Raw genomic sequence first — 18,068 nt, forward strand, 5'->3', positions numbered from 1 at the left:
GTCGAACCAGCCTATCTCCTTTTCCACCTATCCACTCCACCCTCTCCTCCTTGACCTATCACCTTCATCTCCTCCCCCACTCACCCATTGTACTCTATGCTACTCTCTCCCCACCCCCACCCTCCTCTAGCTTATCTCTCCATGCTTCAGGCTCACAGCCTTTATTCCTGATGAAGGGCTTTTGCCCGAAACGTCGATTTCGCTGCTCGTTGGATGCTGCCTGAACTGCTGTGCTCTTCCGGCACCACTAATCCAGTAGATGTGTCTTACCATGGCTGGTGTGAGGAAAACCTTATGCAGAGTCAACCCAGATAAGGCTGCTGGACCAGATAACACCTCTGTCAGTGTGCTCAGAGGTTGTTCTGATGTATAGGCGGATGTTTTTTATGGATATCTTCACCATAGGTGCTCCATAGTTCTGATGTGCCTCCAGGCTGCTACCATCGTCCCCCATGCCGAAGAAGTCTTCAGCATCCTGTCTCAATGACTACCGCTCCATTGGGCTAACACCCATCATCATGAAGCATTTCAAGCAGATCATGATGAGGCATTTTAAGACCCTGCTGTCGCCCACCCCTCACTGGACACCCTGCAGTTCATACATCATCCCAACCGCTCAACAGATGATGCCATTTCCACCACCCTCCATCTGGCCCTCACCCACCTGGGGAAGGAGATCACCTATATCAGATTACTGTTCATAGACCTCATTTCTTCATTTAACACTGTCATTCCGCAGCACCTGGTTGGAAAGCTGAGACTGCTGGGCCTAAATACCTCCCTTTGTAACTGGATCCTCGACTTCTTGACTGGGACACCTCAGTCAGTCTGAATTGGGAACAGCATCTCCAACACCTTCACACTGAGCACGGGTGCTCCCCCCGGGCTATATGCTCAGTCCACTGCTGTTCACCCTGCTGACACATGACTGTGCAGTGATGCACAGGTGGAATCACATCACCAAATTCGCTGATGATACGACTGTAGTGAGTCTCATTAGCTGGAACAACATGTCAGCATACAGCAAGGAGGTACAGTGGCTAACGGGTTAGTGCAGAGCCAATAACCTGTCTCTGAATGTGGACAAGATGAAAGAGATGGTTGTTGACTTCAGGAGGGCATGGAACGACCTCGCTCCACTGAACTTTGAGGGCTCCCCTGTGGACATGGTGAAAAGCACCAAATTTCTCAGCTTCCACCTGGCAAAGAATTTCACCTGGTTTCTCAACACCAGCTCCGTCGTCAAGAATACCCAGCTGCTGCATCCCCATCTGGTTCAGGAATTGCACTGTCTTGGATCGTAAGACCCTACAACAGATAGTGAGAACAGCTGAGAAGATCATTGGGTCTCTCTTCCCTCCATTACAGACATTTACTTCACACGTTGCTTCCAAAAGACTAAGAACATTGTGGAAGATCCCACACACCCCTCACTCAAACTCTTCTCCCTCCAGCCATCTGACAGAAGATAACGGAGCATGCGGTCTCTCATGGCCAGACTGAGAAACAGTTTCTTTCCTCAAGCCATTTGCCTCCTTAACACAGTATGATCGGACACTTTTCCATCTGAAATTCTTTGCACGACTTTGAATTGCTGCTAGAACAATGTCTATTAATTAGCGTTCTTCTATTACACTGTAATTTGCGTGTGTTGCACTCCTTTACATGATGGTGTAGTTGGTGCTGTCCATGTAGCATTCTCGGTCCTAGAGAAACGCTGTCTTGTCTTTAACTGTATCAGTTGTATATGGTAGAAATGACAAATAAAAGCTACTCTACTCTATATTGGTGAGACCTCTTTCCTGGAATACTGTGTCCAGTTCTGGTCGCCCAGTTATAGGAAGGATATTATTAAGCTGGAGAGGGTTCAGAAGAGATTTACCAGGATGCTGCCGTGTATAGGAAGTTTGAATTATAAAGAAAGGCTGGATAGGTTTGGACTTTTTTTATCGGAGCGTAGGAGGTTGAGAAGCGACGTGGTAAAAGTTTATAAAATAATGAGAGCTATAGATAGAGTTAATGATAGTTGTATTTTGCCTAGGATGGGGGATTTCAAAACAAGGCGGCTCATTTTTAACATGAGAGGACCGAGATTTAAAAAAGACATGAGAGGTAAATTTTGTTACACAGAGAGTGGTTTGCTTGTGGAATGAACTTTCTGAGGAAGTGGTGGATGCTGATACAATTACAAAGTTTAAAAGACATTTGAATAGACACATGAATAGGAAAGGTTTGGAAGGATATGGGTCAGGAGCAGGCAAGTGTGACTAGTTTAATTTGGGATTGTGTTCGGCATGCACTGTTTGGACCGAAGGATCTGTTTCTGTGCTGTATGGCTCTATAACTCTATAAATGTACTTCACGAAGTTGAGATCAGCATTGAAGCCTCGTTCCCAACTATGTACCAATTGGTTACTATTTCTGGTGTGTCTGTCTTGCTGGTGTGACAGGGCATGCCAGACAGCATTTCAATGATGAGAACAGTGTTTCCGACTTTCTTTGTGGGCATGACATTGTCTGGTTGCTGTGTTCTGAGGGACGGTTATCCCAATTTTGCTACAAGCTCCCAAATATTGTTAAAGAGAATTTTGCAGGATTAAGAGTGCTTTGTTTTCCATTGTCATTTCTGGTTCTTAGGTTCATGATGGGTGATCTGTCCAGCTTAAATCCTTTCTTTAGACTTTGTTACAGGTCAAGTGGTGAAGAAGCAACGTATCAGACTCGAAACATTAACTGTGTTTCTCTCTCCACAGATGCTACCAGACCTATTGAGTTTCTCCACCTATTGAGCTTTTATTATGCCTTGCCAGCATTTTCAGTATCTTGATTTTATCCAGACAGCATTAGAATCATAGAATAGAATCCCTATAGTGGGGAAGCAGGAATTTCAGCCCATCAAGTCCACTGAGCCTCCGAAGATCATCCCACCCAGATCCATCCCCCTGCCTCATTCCGGTACCCTGCATTTCCCATGGCTAACCCACATAGCCCGCATATCTTTGGACTGAGGGAGGAAACTGGAGAACCCAGAGGAAACCTATAAAGATACGAGGAGAACATACAAACTCCACACAGACAGTCACCCAAAGCTGGAATCAAACCCAAGTCCTTGATACTGTAAGGCAGCACTGCTAACTATTGAGCCATTATATCACCCCACCATTAGCCTGGGGTGGAACTGGATCAATTGTCCAGTGACATTGCCATGACGACACTTCCTCCTCAAAATGAAAAAGCCAATTATGAGGTTTTCCTGAGTAAAGGATTCCCTACTAATGTGACAGAAGCAATTAAAACAACATTTAATACATAAATCACAGGTCATAAGTTGAAAAAAGAGAATTTTTAGTACAGAAAGAAAGAATACAGGTCTCACAGTCTTTATAATCCTTGTGTTTTACCCTCAGACTGCCAATTCTTTAATTGGTAACTGATATTTTCAGCTGTAATGAAGTAGCTATCTTTCAGTTCCCGGGAAATGCTTGAGAGAAGCAAGAGCAAGAGAGGACGAGAGCGAGAGAGAGTCATTTCTCTGAATTCTTGAAGGAAACTAGACAAAGTGAGAGACAGACCAATCCACGTTCCTTCTGTTCTGTTGCTTTTGATTTTCCCATGCAGGTCAGCCTTTAATGTTCCAATGTCTTAAATTATCAGACAATTATGAATTAAAATAGAAGGTGCACATCTCTTGACACTGACATGGTTACTTGATTTTAATTTAATCAATTAAATGATGATTCAAGTGCAGACAGTTTAAATTATTCCATACAGATTGACTTAGTTCAATGCATCGTTAGAGCATCATGACCGCCATTTTAGGTCAATACTTGGACTCCTGTTTAAAATCATTGTAGACCATGGAAGGTCACAGACATAACAGTCAGATGCTTGAAGTTAAGATTTTACATGCCATGTTTACTACTAAGGCGGCATGGTGGCACAGTGGTTAGTACTGCTGCCTCACAGTGGCAGAGACCTGGGTTCAATTCCCGCCTCAGGCGACTGTGTGGAGGTTGCACATTCTCCCTGTGTCTGCGTGGGTTTCCTCTGGGTGCTCCGGTTTCCTCCTACATCCAAAGATGTGCAGGTTAGGTGAATTGGCCATGCTAAATTGCCCGTAGTGTTAGGTGAAAGGGTAAATATAGGGCATGGGTCTGGGTGGGTTGCGCTTTGGCGGGTGGACTTGTTGGGCCAAAGGGCCTGTTTCCACGCTGTAAGTAATCTAATCTAATTATCGTAGACCTTGCCTATTTCAAAATGAGCCTAAGTGTCTATCCCTCTTCTCCATGTATTCATGAAGGTAGTGCTGTTGATGACAGTAGTGATGCTTCTGTATTTGGCCTCATCAGAAGGTAAAGCAGCATAAATTCCTTCCCTGCCACAGACTGGCAGCGGGGAGGTATAGCATCAGGTGAAGGCAGTGCTGTACGGGCAGACGGCCCTCTAAACATGGGGAAGTAATGGCCTTGCTGGGCTGTTAATCTAAAGACCCAGGTAATGTCCTAGGAACCCAGGCTCAAATCTTGCCACTGCAGATGGTGGAATTTAAATTCAAGAAAATCTGAAATAAAAAGTCTAATGATAGCCATGAATGCATTGCCGAATCCATCTGGTTCATGAATGCCCTTTAGGGAAGGAATCTGCCATTCTTACCTGGCCTACATGTGACTCCAGGCCCACAGCAATGCGGTTGGCTCTAAATTGCTCTCTGGGGCAATTAGGATGGGCGATAATTGCTGGCCTAGATAGTGACACCCACATTCCTTGTAGAAATAAAAAAGATGGTGATCCCCTTACAAGCAGTGAAGTGCTCTCTGAGAGAAGTGCTTTGCATGGAAGTCTGTCAACAGATATGGCTGGAACACTTCAGTGTAAGTGATCAAATTGGAAACAACATCTAGATGCAGGTTTCAGTCAACAGAAGAAAGGGGAATCGTAACAAGAAGAAATGACAACAGACATACAATTGATAATTATGAGAAGCAAAAAAAGTTTGGGATTTACCCATAAGCAAATGATTCCTAGAAATATTTAGAATGTAGTCAATGCTTCAGTTGTGATTCAAAGTACCGTTGTGCTGTCAAAAATGGTATAATGCAGTATTCAAAACTAAACATGACATGGAAGATTTAAAGAAAGAAAATGGATGTTAGAGATTAAAGAGAACCCATTGTATTGGTCACAGGAGGTTTCAGTATATTGATGAATGTGCTGATGGTGGTAATGATTAAGCACGTCAATACTGTGTGCAATGGTGTAGCTAAAATGTTAACTAAACTCTCTGGGTAATGAGAATCATTTATTACTTTTGAGAAAGTTAAGGAATATGAGAGTTCCACCAATTCTTGACTTAAGGGATAATTAAAATTTTTGACCAGAGTCATCATTTTTTGTAAAATACCTGGAATTAATAATTTTATTGGCATAAATGTAGTGTCCAGTGAAGAATTATCATTATTAAGTGGGTCATCAATAAAGAAATCATAGATTAAGCTGAATGTGGAAAAAACTATTGTGTCTGAAAACTAAGTAAATATGCAATTTACACAATCAGTTCACAATTATGTTCCTTTTGTGCCACATAATCTCTTCACTAAATAAAGAAATGTTATTGACATAAAGTAGTAGAAGTTTAAGAAACAAAATGTCAGTTGGGTTAAAATTACATGGGCAATTTACCCATTCGTCTTTCCAGCATTTAAAATTTACTGTTAATGATGCAGGAATAAATGATGGGGAGAACATTAAGCTCATAAAAGAGGTCAGTGATAGATGTGAGATTTGTAAGAAAAAAAGATACAGGAGGAAGAAAAAACTTGTCAAATCTACAAAATGTGAAATGAAAATTTGATCAGTCAACAACAATACACAATAAAGACAAGGAAATAGTTGCAGATTAGGCAAAACAAAAGTGGATAGGGATCAGGCTCAGACCACCAGTAAACTTTCTCATTGGCAATAGGTAGTCTTTGTTAATGATTAATTTAGAGATGAGTGAATATGAACATAATATGGCAGCAGAAAACCCTGTTAACAATGGGGTGCGTGAAAGGAACCAAGCAGTAATAGACAGCATTATTCATAAAATGTTATCAGAGCAACCAAATTATAAATTATCATCTATGCTAACAAGGGCTATATGTGCTAAGAATTAGTTGCAGATGGTTGGAGAATATAGTCTATATCAGTTAGTTGGTAGGATTCCACAAGTTTCATTAGTAATAAATGTTCAGCCCCAGGCTTGAAAAGGGGCTACAATTAGCTCTACCTTTTCAGAGCATCTGGATGCACTGTACTGAGGCAGAAAGTCAAAGTATCCAAAGGACTTTGGCAAACCTTAGATATAAGATAAGGCCATTGGAAACCTGTTTCAATCTGGAAGATACTGTTTATTCAAAGAGAGAGCGTTAAAGAATGGAGAGGCCCAGGGAAGATTATTGATAAAGACAGAATTGTACAACATGGAAATCAGTCTGTTCAGATACACTTTTCAAATGCTTCCTATCAATTACAAATTTGCAGGTTCTGAAGGAGTTATAGAAAATAACAAGGAGCCAGGAACCTCTCAAACTCGAATGTCGCACAGTTCTGAGGATGAAACTGCTGTAGTTAATCATTTGTCTGATGATGGACAGATCAGTTCTAATGGACAGAGAACAAATCCAACAGTAGGAACTAAAGTCAAATATTTGCCAGAAGAGGCGTATCAGTGGAGAAATGTAACCAATATGTGTTGAAAAGAAACGGCCACCAGAGAATATAAAAGCAGCATGAACGTACAGGATAAGAAGCAGAAGGTTAGGCCCACAGATTAGAAAAATTACATACAGAGATGAAAGGCAAGAAAATGCAAATGAAAAGGCAAACAAAGGCTCTGGAAGTGAATGTGCCTCTAAAGAGATTGCAAACAATTGAAGAAATTCTAATAATGGGAGTGCAAAGTTAAACAGAAGCAGTAAAAGATCAAAGATGTAGTTTAACAAGGTCAAGAGATATATCCCAGACAACACGAGCTACAAAGCTAGAGAGAGTTGGGTTTTACACAGAGATGTCAGACAGGGGCCAACCGCACCATTCACACAGGTGGATATACAGTGAAAAGGAATCTCCAGATGGAACTGTAAGGCTAGTGAGACAAGGTTTTGGAGAAAAGCTCAAGGCACAAAGACAAAAAATAGATTCAGTGATCAGAGGAAAAGCAATTTAGAAAATTGTCTTACCTTTGCTAACCATACTTGCTGGGTGATATAGACCAATTGGACATCAAAGCTACATTTCTTCAGGAAGAACAGCTCAAGAGGGAAGTGTTTTCTCATTATCCAAAGGAAACACCAAATGAAGTGGGACACTGAAGTTAAAATCATACATTTATGGTTTAAATTATGCCTCTAGAGTTTTGTACTTCTCACTAATGTGTGTCTTAATAAAATTGGCTGTCTTCAATTAAAAAAAACAGATCCTACCATATTTTGCTAACACAATAAGAGGCAAATATACCATTTTTATGATGCAAGTGGATTTTTTTTGTGAGTAGTGAATTTGAAAGCATTCTAATAACAGGACTTTAAGAATTCAACATTGAAATAAAACAAAAACTGGGAATGCTGGAGATCTGAAACAATCAAAAACAGAATTTGCTGGAGAATCTCAACAGGTCTGGCAGCATAGAGTCATAGAGATGTACAGCATGGAAACAGACCCTTCGGTCCAACCCATCCATGCCAACCAGATATCCCAACCCAATCTAGTCCCACCTGCCATTGCCTGTCCCATATCCCTCCAAACCCTTCCTATTCATATACCCATCCAAATGCCTCTTAAATGTTGCCATTGTACCAGCCTCCACCACATCCTCTAGCAGCTCATTCCATACACGTACTACCCTCTGACTGAAAAAGTTGCCCCTTAGGTCTCTTTTATATCTTTCCCCTCTCACCCTAAACCTATGCCCTCTAGTTCTGGACTCCCCGACCCCAGGGAAAAGACTTTGCCTATTTATCCTATCCATGCCCCTCATAATTTTGTAAACCTCTATAAGGTCACCCCTCAGCCTCCGACGCTCCAGGGAAAACAGCCCCAGCCTGTTCAGCCTCTCCCTGTAGCTCAGATCTTCCAACGCTAGCAACATCCTTGTAAATCTTTTCTGAACCCTTTCAAGTTTCACAACATCTTTCCGATAGGAAGGAGACCAGAATTGCACGCAATATTCCAACAGTGGCCTGACCAATGTCCTGTACAGCCGCAACATGACCTCCCAACTCCTGTACTCAATACTCTGACCAGTAAAGGAAAGCAAACGCCTTCTTCACTATCCTACCTGCAACTCCACTTTCAAGGAGCTATGAACCTGCACTCCAAGGTCTTTTTGTTCAGCAACACTCCCTAGGACCTTACCATTAAGTGTATAAGTCCTGCTAAGATTTGCTTTCCCAAAATGCAGCACCTCGCATTTATCTGAATTAAACTTCATCTGCCACTTCTCAGCCCATTGGCCCATCTGGTCCAGATCCTTTTGTAATCTGAGATAACCCTCTTTGCTGTCCACTACACCTCCAATTCTGGTGTCTTCTGCAAACTTACTAACTGTACCTCTTATGCTCGCATCCAAATCATTTATGCAAATAAAAAAAAGTTGAGGGCCTAGCACCAATCCTTGTGGCACTCCACTGGTCATAGGCCTCCAGTCTGAAAAACAACATTCCACCACCACCTTCTCTCTTCTACCTTTGAGCCAGTTCTGTACTCAAATGGCTGGTTCTCCCTGTATTCCAAGAGATCTAACCTTGCTAATCAGTCTCCCATGGGGAATCTTGTCGAACGCCTTACTGAAGTTCATATAGATCACATCTACTGCTCTGCCGTCATCAATCTTCTTTGTTACTTCTTCAAAAAACTCAATCAAGTATTTGAGACATGAGTTCCCAGGCACAAAACCATGTTGACAATCCTGAATTAGTCCTTGCCTTTCCAAATACATGTACATCCTGTCCCTCAGGATTCCCTCCAACAACTTGCCCACCACCGAGGTCAGGCTCACCGGTCTATAGTTCCCTGGCTTGTCCTTACTGCCCTTCTTAAACAGTGGCACCACGTTTGCCAACCTCCAGTCTTCTGGCACCTCACCTGTGACTATCGATAATACAAATATCTCAGCAAGAGGCCCAGCAATCACTTCTCTAGCTTCCCATAAAGTTCTCGGGTACACCCGATCAGGTCCTGGGGATTTATCCACCTTTAACCGTTTCAAGACATCCAGCACTTCCTCCTCTGTAATCTAGACATTTTGCAAGGAAACATCACTTTTCGAGCCTTCAGCACTGAAGAAGGGTTATTTGACATGAAACATTATCCCTGATTTCTCTCCACAGATGCTGCCAAACCCACTGAATTTCTTCAGCAATTTCTGTTTTGGTTTGATTGTACATTGGAAGTCAGACTTCTAGGGCTTTCAAGCAGAATGATCAAATGCCACATTTTATCAGCAAACATATTTGAAAAATGCTAGCCCCAATAATATTTTGTTCATGAAGGGGAGTAGAGACAACCTGGTAATCATAGACCAGTGAGCCTCACTTTGGCTGTGGGGAAAGTATTGGAAAAGGTTATAAGAGGTGGGATTTATAATCAACTAGAAAGGAATAAGTTGATTAGGGATAGTCAACATGGTTTTGTGAAGGGTAGGTTGTGCCTCACAAACCTTGTTGAGTTCTTTGACAAGGTGACAAACAGGTGGATGAGGGTCAAGCGGTTGATGTGATGTATATGGATTTTAGTAAGGTGTTTGATAATGCTCCCTATGGTCGGCAATTACACAAAATACAAAGGCATGGGATTGAGGGTGATTTAGTGGCTTGGATCAGAAATTGGTTAGCTGAAAGAAGACAGAGGGTGTTGGTTGATGGGAAATGTTCATCCTGGAGTTCAGTTACTACTGGTACACCACAAGGATCTGTTTCAGGGTCACTGCTGCTTGTCATTTATATAAATTACCTGGATGAGGGCACAGAAGGATGGGTTAGTAAATTTGCTGATGACACTAAGGTTGGTGGAGTTGTGGATAGTGCAGAAGAATGTTGCAGGTTACAGAGAGACATAGATAAGTTGCAGAGCTGTGTTGAGGTGTGGCAAATAGATTTTAATGCAGAAAAGTTTGAGGTGATTCACTTTGGAAGGAGCAACAGGAATGCAGAATACTGGGCTGAAGGTAAGATCCTTGGTAGTGTAGGTGAGCAGAGAGATCTCAGCATCCATGTAAATTGATCCCTGAAAGTTACCACTCAGGTTGATAGCATTGTTAAGAAGGCAATCAGTGTGTTAGCTTTTACTGGTAGAGGGATTGAGTTTCGGAGCCATGACGTCATGTTGCAGCTGTACAAAACTCTGGTACGCCGCGCTTGGAATATTGCATACAGGCCTGGTCATTGCATTATAGGAAGGATGTGGAAGCTTTGGAAAGGGCTCAGAGGAGATATACTAGGATGTTGCCTGGTATAAAGGGAAGGTCTTATGAGGAAAGGCTGAGGGGCTTGAGGCTGTTTTTGTTCGAGTAAAGAAGGTTGAGAGGTGACTTAATTGAGACATATAAGACAATCAGAGGGTTAGATAGCTTGGACATTGAGAGCCTTTTTCCTCAGATGGTGATGGCTAGCATGAGTGGACATAGCTTTAAATTGAGGGGTGATAGATATAGGACAGATGTCAGAGGTAGATTCTTTACTCAGAGAGTAGTAGGGCTGTGGAACACCCTGCATACAACAATAGTAGACTCGGCAACTTTAAGGGCATTTAAGTTGATAAACATATGGATGAAAATGGAATAGTGTAGGTTAGATGGGCTTCAGATTGGTTCCGCAGATCGGCACAACATCGAGGGCTGAAGGGTCTGTGCTGCGCTGTAATGTTCTATGTTCTATGACCTATATTAGGCATAGTAAGGCTTCACAAAAAGATGCAATGGCTTCCAAAACTGAAACAGGAATTGGATTCTCTAATAGGAAGGCTGAATTGGCTGACTCCACAAAAACATTCCAGTAGCCAGTTTTGGTATTTTAGAGTAGAGTACAATTATGAAAAATTTCAAGATGAAAGATACTATTTGATTGAAGAAAACATTTTTTTAAAAATTAAATGGAGCATTGTGTTTTGAAGTTTTCAGTATTGGGTGATGCCAAGAATATGATTTTATTTTGTAATACTTCTTACTCTGATATCTGTGATGGGTTCTCAAGTGCAGGAGTGTTCATACTTTTTCTTGTCAGACAGGGGGTTAATTGTTGCCCTTTAGCTTTGGAAGCTAAAACAGTAGTAGAAGCACAGTACTGTTCACCGTTGATGAGGCAGTTGCTCTTAGCAAAAATCTCGGAAGAAATTCTATAAAGGGATTCAGCAGCAATACCCAATGAGTGCTGCATTGATGTAAGTCACTAAGGGATAATGTGCATTCAATGAAATGTGTGAATGAAAAATGATTGAGAGTTTATATTGCTGGTTTAGAACAGATGCTGGAAATTGGAGTAATCTCCAAATTGCAATAGCTGGATAGCAACGGTCAGTTATCTGATTATTTAATGCAGAAAGGACCAAACTGTTGGGCAAAGTCAAGAAAGAGTGCTGGAACTTGAATGTGCAAAGAGAGATAAAGGAATACAATATATTGTCATTTTATTTTTTTATCATATGTAGATTTATTTAGAAAGAAGGAGGAAACTTTTATCACTTAATAAGGTCCGAAGGACGTTCTGATACACAATGCAATGAGGGAACAAGTAATGGATGTGTTAATTGGTTGACAATTGGCTGTGTAAATTTGGGGAGCTAGTAATCAGTGAGTTGTAAATGTTATGGAACATGGTGAACTGAAATGAAGCTCTCACTAAAAGTCACAGACCCGGACCCTTCTCTTTTCGTATCTAACAGGATATGTATTGCCAGTGACTGTCTGGGTATTGTCACTGAAGGGGCACCATCTCCAGGTCATTTTCACTGAGCAAATTGTACACTGCCTTCTTGTGCAAGGAAAGAAAGAGAGCTGTTTTGTAATAGGTTCTGCAAAGAAGAGGGAAAGACACCACTAGTGATGGATCACCAAGAGACATGGGTGTTAGAAGTCAAAAGGCTAGGAGTCAGTGTGAAGCTTGGTCTGTTCAAATGAGGACTTATTGTATCTGCAGGTATAAACTGTGAGACTTAAAGCATCCTGTAATAGAGAAGGCTGGACAAATCACACTGGGGCACCTGAAAATATTAAACCATTTCCAATCGTTACCTCCTAAGTCCCAGGATCCTTTGGTGCACTGCATCCAGGTTAGTATCACATTTCAGTCGCTGATACGCTTGGCCAGATCTCTCTGTACTTTGGTTTCTAAAGCCTCAAATATCTATGTTCAAGTGAACATATAACCCAGTCTATGGTTCCTTTTAAAAATATTGTTTCTTTGACTGAATGGTCATCCTGCATGTCTTCCCTATTTACTTGGAGCCTGGAGGCAGAATGATAATTAATTTTTTGGGGGGAAAAGCAAGAGCGCAAATCCACGAGTAGGATTGTCGACCACCAAAAGGCTCTGTTCTTCCAGCAGGGTGTAAGGTGAGAAGATCCTGTCCAGTGTTGTTTGCTTCACTTTGACAAAACTGTTCATAATTTGAACACCTCTGTCATAATCCTGGAATTTCCTCCCTTCATGGCATTGTGGGTCTACCTATAGCAGATAGACTGCAGCAGTTCAAAGAGGCATCGCGCCACCTCTTTCTCAAGGGTAGCTGAGGACAGTAAATGCTGACCCAACCCACAAAGCTGACATCCCAGGAGTGAATGAAAGAAAAAAGAAAAAAAGTCTTCTCTTTTCATAGAAGCATAGAAAATAGGTGCAGGAGTAGGCCAGTCAATCTATCAAGTCCACTCTGTCTTTCAATATGATTATGGCTAATTATCTATCTCAGTGCAGTCTCCTCATACCCCTTCAAGTCCCTATTTCTGTTACCATTTAAAATAAAGTTTTATGCTAACCAAGGATAAAACTGACCAAATGTTGGTGGTTTTTGATAACTGTTTTGTGCAGTTTGTGCTGCAAAAGCATCATTTATAATTCTTGTCTGGGTTTCATCATTTTCCAGTCATGGTAAGTAAGATGAAAAGGTGAATGTGACTAAAGCTGGGAGAGAATCGTGGGAAATGCATTGAGGTCAGACTTGTTCGCTGGATCATCAAGAAATATAACCTCAATGTTCCTGTTCTGATGTGGCAAAGTTGGGTATTTTCAAATGGTTTACAAATGTTTCAGAATGGTTTAGAAAGGGTAATTATATTCAGTAAGCAAATATCATTAAATCCAAATTTCTTTAAAACTTGTAAAGGAAGATACTTCTCCAGAATGTTCTTTAACACAGAACAATTAATCCTTGATTTTCATGGTGGAATGCCTTCTAAATTGATAATTTATTCACCTAAATGACTTTAAGCCATCAAGAACATGCCTGAAAAGTGCTTTGTGATCTTAAAAATGCAATTGAGATTCTATAACAGTTGTAGGACATAAAATGTGAAATTTAACTTGTACTGCTTCAGCTCCTTCTATGCGGATCAGTTCTTGAACACCCTATTCAATAGTCCTTACCAAGACTGTTAAGAATTCTTTACAAAAGGTCTGAAAAGAAAATTGTCTAGAAATCCAATTGCAGCCAGAATTGGATGTGCAAGGAGCTGAACGTGCAATGATATTGTAAGTGTATTGCGTCAGTCAACATACAATATCCATGTTGCTTTTTCACTTTAATGATAATGTCGATCTACCAGCTCGAAGCTCGTAATGTTCATTGGTTGCACACTTTTCTGGGACTTACAACATTTATTGCCTCGTACCAGGGAAGTGGACTCTGGCTGCAAACACATGGGAGAGACTTGAAAGCATAGATTTAGCTGTAGCAAGCAATGAGAGTGCACCAAAGTTCTTAGATGTTATCTGACAGGCTCTGGTGCAGGGACTGGACAGGAAGATCGGGATCCTCCTAACTACATGAGGCAGGAGCCCTTTCTAGAATCAATTGCATCAACAATGGGAAGAAGTCAGACTATATTAATATCAACAGTTGACCACCTAGGACATGGTTGGCAATGTTGGAAATGATTTAATAGCATCACTACAATTATCAAGGTGTCTCTCTATTCACATCTCCACAAGTGACAGCTTCAGTAATTAGTAGGCTTATACTGCTGTTCTGGGAGCCAATGTAGAGAGGTCTTTCAAGACATCAGAGGAGCCCTACTCCTGTCTGGAGTCTTTTGAACTCCTAAGGTATAGTCCCATCTATGATTTCTCACAAGATGATGGCCCCACTGCCAGCATGGTACATAGTCTACTGACCCAGATGGTTCCGGACATGTTAGGTACATCAAACTACAACCAAACTCTTAATCTTCAAGAGCTGTTTTAATTCATCTTCCAGGAATATTTGACATGTCCTGAATGGAAGCTCAAAAGTTGCATTTTTCTAAACGTTAGTTCATTTTTGATTAAAGAAATTCAACTTACAGGGGATAATGTTTCAATGTTGTTTCTTCTGAAATAGAATGCTTTCAGAAACTTACTACAGATTTTACATTGTGGGAGTGGGAAACCTGATTGTCTTGAGGTTGTTTCATTTAAAGTTGTATTTTTCAGAAATGCAACTATAGTGTTAAGTGTGTAGTTTCTAAGTTCAAATAATAATTCAGTGGCTGCCCTGTCATGCCCTAAGTCCATTAATAATGATATGTAAATATGATTTCTGTCTTAGAGTCATAGAAATGTACAACATGGAAAAAGACCCTTCAGTCCAATTTGTCCATGCCGACCAGATACCCTAAATTAATCTACTCCCATTTGCCAATGCTTGGCCCATATCCCTCTGAAGCCTTCATACTCATATACCCATCCAGATGCCTTTTAAATGTTGTTAGTGTACCAGCCTTCACCACTTCCTCTGCACCACATTTTGCATGAAAAAGTTGCCCCTTAGGACTCTTTTAAACCTTTCCCCTCTCACCCTAAACTATGCCCTCTAGTTCTGGATTCCCCCAACCCAGGGAAGAGACTTTGTCTATTTAACCTATCCATGCCCTTCATGATTTCATAAATCTCTGTAAGGTCGCCCCTCAGCCTCTGACGCTTCAGGTAAAACAGCCCCAGCCTATTCAACCTCTCCCTATAGCTCAAACCCTCTGGCACCATCCTTGTAAATCTTTTCTGAACCCGTCCACGTTTCCCAACATCTTTCCAGTAGAAGGGAGACCAGAACTGCACACAATATTCCAAAAGTGGCTTAACCAATGTGCTGTAGGGAAGTCTAATTCTAGAGCAAATTATACAATGAACAGAAGAGCCTTGGGAAAAGTTGATGATCTGGGAGTGCAGGTCCATTGTACCCTGAAGGTTGCTGCACAGGTGGATAGAGTGGTCAAGAAGGCATATAGTATGCTTGCCTTCATCGGATGGAGTATTGAGTATAAGAGCTGGCAGGTCATGTTAAGATTGTACAAGACATTGGTTCAGCAGCACTTAGAATACTGTGTACAGTTCTGGTCACCACATTACAAAAAGGATGTGGACACTTTGCAGAGGGTTCAGAGAAGATTTACGAGGATGTTAACTGGTATGGAAGGTGCTAGCTATGAAGAAAGGTTGAGTAGGTTAGGTTTGTTTTCATTAGAAAAAAAGGCGATTTAGGGCGGACCTGATTGAGGTTTACAAAATCATGAAGGATATGGACAGGGTAGATAGAGATAAGCTTTTTCCCAGGGTGAAGGATTCAATAACAAGAGGTCACGCTTTCAAGGTGAGAGGTGAAAAGTTTAAGGGGGATACACGTGCAAGTACTTTACACAGAGGGTGGTGGGTGTCTGGAAAGCATTGCCAGCAAAGGTGGTAGAGGCAGGCACGGTAGATTCATTTAAGATGCATCTGGACAGGTGCATGAGTAGGTGGGGAACAGAGGGATAAAGATGCTTAGGAATTGGGCGACAGGTTTAGACAGTAGATTTGGATCGGCTCAGGCTTGGAGGGCCGAAGGGCCTGTTCCTGGGCTGTAAATTTTCTTTGTTCTTTGTTCTTCTTTATTCTCTACAGCCACAACATTATCTCCAATGGAGACTCAAACAAACAAGTTTAAATAGAGGTGCTAATGCATTATGCAATATTGAAAACAGCTGGATTTGAAACTCCTTGTGTATACCTTTTGAATTAAAGGAATGATCTCCAAATTAAAACTGGAGAATAGTGCTCTATATATTTCTATTATAAAGTTCTTATGTCATCCTACCCTTTCTCTAGGTTCCTCTTCAATCAAAACACCTCTCCCAAGACATTGGGAATGATATAAACAGAAGAAAGTAAGAACTAGGAGCAGGAACAGGCCGTCTGGCCCTTCGAGCCTGCTCCACCATTCATTAACGTCATGGCTGATCTTTTTTGTGGCCTCAGCTCCACTTACCCACCCTCCCACCATAACCCTTAATTCCTTCATTGTTCAAAGAAATCTATCTTAGCTTTATAAACATTTAGTGAATTAGCGTCAACTACTTCACTGGGCAGGGTATTCCACAGATTCACAACCCTCTGGGTAAAGAAGCATTTTCTCATTTCGATCCTAAAACTGGTCCCCCTAATTTTGAGGCTATTCCTTCTTGTCCTAGTTTCACCTGCATGTGGAAACATCCTCTCCACGTCTATCTTATCTATTCCCTTCATAATTGTATAAGTTTCTATAAGATTCCCTCTCATTCATCTAAATTCCAATGATTATAATCCCAGTGTATTCAATTTTTCCTCATAAGCCAACCCTCTCAACTCCAGAATCAATGTACTGATCTGCCTCTAGTGCCAGTACATCCTTTCTCATGTAAGGAGACCAAAGCTGCATGCAGTACTCTCGGTGTGGCTTCACCAGCATCCTTTACTGCCTTAACATAACCTCCCTGCTTTTAAACTCAATCCCTTTAGCAATGAAGGGCAAGATTCCATTTGCCTTCCTGATTACCTGCAGACCAACCTTCTGTGACCCGTGCACATGGACACCCAGGTACCTCTGCATAAAAGCATGCTGCAACCTTTTACCATTCAAGTAATAGTCATTTTTACCATTACTCCCACCAAAATGGATGACTTCACATTATGCAGCAAGAATATGATAACCTGTTATAAATTCCACAGAGGGTTTTATATTAGTCATATTGTCATATACTGTAGTGTGTAACATAATTTCAGGAGCCCAGTGCATGAGTTTACAGAGATATGAATTAGGAGCAAAAGTCAACCATTTGTCCCCTTGCGACCACCCTACCATTTGAGAAGATCCTTGCTGATTTGATTGTGGGCTTGACTTTAATTTCCTGTCCATCCCTTTATTTTCTGCAAGTCAATTTTCAGTGAAGAGTCAAACTAACTTAACCTTAAAAGCATTGAATTCCTTTGCCTCTATTATTCTTCGGGGAAGAGAAGTCCATTAACAAACAACCTCTGACAGAAAATATTCTCCTCACCTGTAATGCAAATGAGACCCCTTATTTATAGACTGTATCCCTACTAGCAGTCTCTCCCACAATGGGAAACATCCTTCCAGTATCCACTCTGCCAAGTCCTTCATGATCGACTGTTCTTCAATAAGATCTCCATTCATTTTTTCTAAACTCCAATAGATACAGGTTCAACCTGTCCAATCTTTCTTCACAAGACAAATCCTTCAAACAAGGAATCAATTGCGTGAAAATTCTCTGCACTGCTTCCAGTTCTGTTATATTATTTCGTAAATAAGGAGACCCAAATTGTTCACAGTGCATCAGATATGGTCTCACCAATGTCCTGTCAATGTTTATAAACAGCTTGCTCAGATGACACATCCCTGGAGTTCGTGAACCCAGGCCTTCTGACCCAGACATAGGGACACTGTCACTATGCCAAAAGAACCCCAACCAATGCCATGTGTAGATATCACAAGTTGTGTTCGGTTCTTATATTACACAATATACATAGTTAAAAATCACATAACACCAGGTTATATTTCGACGTACTAGTTTTCGGAACTCTGCTCCTTCACCA

Source organism: Chiloscyllium punctatum, chromosome 20, assembly GCF_047496795.1.
Source record: "Chiloscyllium punctatum isolate Juve2018m chromosome 20, sChiPun1.3, whole genome shotgun sequence".
NCBI classification, from domain to species: Eukaryota; Metazoa; Chordata; class Chondrichthyes; order Orectolobiformes; family Hemiscylliidae; genus Chiloscyllium; species Chiloscyllium punctatum.